We start from the raw sequence: 2,969 nt of genomic DNA, 5'->3' as shown, positions 1-2,969 counted from the left end.
TTTTTTTTTTTTTTTTTTTGCAGGCAGATTCTTAACCACTGCACCACCAGGGAAGTCCCTTAAAATTTTTTTTTAATATTTATTTATTTATTTTATTCTTGGCTGCGTTGGTCTTCATTGCAGCATGCAGGATCTTCATTGTGGTGTGTGGGCTCCAGAGTGCGTGGGCTCTGTAGTTGTGGCAGTCTCTCTAGTTATGGTTTGCATGCTCAGTAGTTGTGGCACATGGGCTTAGTTGCCCTGCAACATGTGGGATCCTTGGTTCCCTGACCAAGGATTGAACCCACGTCCCCTGCAATGGAAGGCAGATTCTTAAACACTGGACCACCAGGGAGGTCCTGAGAAATTGTAATTTTAAATGTGGTGGTTATGGTAGGTCTTACTGAGAAAGTGACAACTAAACAAAGACTTGAAGGGGGTGAAGGACAGCCATGGAGATATCTGGGGGAAGTGTTTCAGGCAGAATAAGGAGCAAGTACAAAGACCCTGAGGCAGGAAAGCTAAAAGGACAAGGGAATAGAGTAGTAGGATATGAGGACATAAAGGTAAGAAGGATCCTGATTGTGTAGGGCCTTTGTATTTGTTATCTACTGTCTGATAACAAATTGCCCTAAAATTTAGCTTTTTAAAACAATACACAGGGGCTTCCCTCCTGCCGTTGTGGTTAAGAATCCACCTGCCAATGCAGGGGACATGGGTTCGAGCCCTGGTCTGGGAAGATCCCACATGCCACGGAGCAACTAAGCCCACGCGCCACAACTACAGAGCCTGCATTCTAGAGCCCACGTGCCACAACTACTGAAGCCCACGTGCCTAGAGCCCATGCTCCGCAACAAGAAGCCTGCACACTGTAACGAAGAGTAGCCCCCACTCGCTGCAACTAGAGAAAGCCCACACGCAGCAACAAAGACCCAATGCAGCCAAAAATAAATAAATATATATACTAAATAAATAATAAAACAATACACAGGAATTCAAGTGGCTTGGCTGGGAGGTTGTGGCTCTGAAGTCTTATCCTGAAGAATCCTCTTACAAGGTGGCTCACTCACATTGTTGGCAAGTTGGTGTTTGTTTTGGGTGGGGGAGGAGGAGATGAGAAGGGGAGGACTCAGTCTTTTGCCACGTGCTCTCCAAATGCTGTTTGAGTATCCTTATGACATGACAGCTGGCTTCCTCCAGAGCAACCAGTCCAAGAGACAGCAAGGCAGAAACCACAATGCCTTTTATGACCTAGCCTTCATGACACACTGTCACGCCCACCATATTTTCTTGGTTAAACAGATCACTCCTGGTTCATTGTATAAGAGAAGTACCCAAGGGTGTGAATAGCAAGAGATAAGGATTGTTGGAAATCATCTTGGTGGCTGGCTACCACAGCCTTTGTAAGCCATTATAAGTCTGTGGCTTTTACTTTGAGGGGATTTGAGCAGAGAAATGACAATGATCTGACTTATCAGGATAATAATTTCATGAAGGTCAGCATCATTTGAGGATCCAGGTGATACCTGATCTTCCCCTCGACCTGAAACATTTTCATTCAGAACCTCTCAACTCACTACACTAGCCTGTAAGGGAGCCCAAGTTTCTGAAACACAATTCATCTGTCAGTCTGATTCATCTGTCGGTTCCTACAGCATATTTGAAATAAATCCAGGATATGATCAGCATTTTATGTACACAGATTTCCTTTGTTTTCCTTCCTTCTGCTTTCTTTCTTCCCTATTCATTTTCCCTTCATCTCCCAATCCCTTTCCCGCTCCCACTGACTGTCTTCCTTTTTCCTTTCACCTTCCCTCCTTGGATACAGGTCATATTCTAATCTCAGTTCTCTCGTTTATTAGCTGCGTGCTATTGGGGCAGTTAGCCTCTCTGGGCCTCAAATTTCCTCTGTTAAAATGGGTTTCATATGAGAGTGCCTACCTTAGAGGGTTGTCAAAATTACAACAAAGAACACGCCGACCACAGTGTCTGGTCTCTTAGCAAGAACTCAACATGTTCGCTCTCTTCTCTGTCTTTTCATCCTTTTACTTCTATTCCCCGACTCCTCCACCACGGAGCTCAGCAGGTAAAAACCGTGGGAAAAATCACCTCAAGGCTGAAAGAGGAAACGTTTGGGCTGGGGGCGGGGACTGTGAGGTGCCCACTGCGCATGCGCACCCGCTCCGTCAGGTTCTGGTTTCCAGCTAGGGGGGTGGGGTGCAGGGGCAAACAGGGCTTCGTTTGTCCCGGTTACCCCTTTTCGGCCTGGGGAAGCGGCCGGACCTCGGCGGAGCCCCGGGCGGGCTCAGCGCTAAGCGAGGGCTGGAAGGGTAAGTTCGAAAATGGCGGAGGGGGAAGAAGGAGGGGCTTTACTGGGCGGGAGGCAGGCCTAGCGGCCGGGCAGAGGCCAGGAGACCGTGAGGGGCCCAGCGGCGCGGCGGGGGCCGGAGACAGACGGGCCGCCCAGCGTGCCTTGTCTCTTCGAGGCCTTGGCGTGGACGCACTTCGGATTCCCCTACTCGGGGTTCCTCCGGGGAGTGGGCGGGCTGGTGGGTGCGAGTGAGGGAGACGAAGGGACTTCCGTTTCCTTCCAGGCTGGGGCCTGGCCACCGAGAGGAGTTGGCATTTCCATATTGGGGCTCGGGCCGCCCCTCCTCCAGGACCCTCCCCTCAGCACTGCTCCGGGCGCCGCGGGCGATCCAGGCCGGCGCTCCAGGAGAGGTGGGTACTGCGCGTACGGGCTTCCTCCTCCTCCCCTTTCCTTCTCTCCTCTCCCTTCCCTCCCCTCGGGCCCCGCGCTGCGGGGGAGGGCGGGAAGGCAGCCCCTACCCTGCGCAGGTGGCCGGCCCGGGTTCCGGGGCCCAGGTTCCCGGGACTGCGGAAGAAAGGCATGGGTGGCTTCAGGCCGCCCGGGTGCCTCCGTAAACCCCGTGACCCCTAAGGTAAATCGAGTCAAAGAACTTTTTTCTTTTTTTAATGACAGAAGGGAC

General features: G+C 51.5%; 1 protein-coding gene across 4 annotated transcripts in view; it reads left to right on the top strand.

The window, feature by feature from the left end:
• The first annotated feature begins 2,172 nt into the window (after positions 1-2,172).
• Positions 2,173-2,969, top strand: part of XIAP (X-linked inhibitor of apoptosis) — a 44,850-nt gene continuing 44,053 nt past the window's right edge. For 3 of the 4 annotated variants that reach the window (XM_024747176.1, XM_024747156.1, XM_024747163.1), the window contains exons 1-2: positions 2,173-2,309; positions 2,574-2,700. The gene's annotated coding sequence lies outside the window, so the exon portion shown is untranslated. Of the gene's footprint in view, positions 2,310-2,412; positions 2,701-2,969 lie in introns of those variants that run through there. The other variant, XM_024747169.1, reaches the window with a different exon arrangement.

This window comes from Neophocaena asiaeorientalis, unplaced genomic scaffold (assembly GCF_003031525.2).
Source record: "Neophocaena asiaeorientalis asiaeorientalis breed wild unplaced genomic scaffold, Neophocaena_asiaeorientalis_V1.1 scaffold492, whole genome shotgun sequence".
NCBI lineage: Eukaryota > Metazoa > Chordata > Mammalia > Artiodactyla > Phocoenidae > Neophocaena > Neophocaena asiaeorientalis.
The sequence above is the reverse complement of the archived record's forward strand: the minus strand, read 5'-3'. Positions and strand labels throughout refer to the sequence as shown.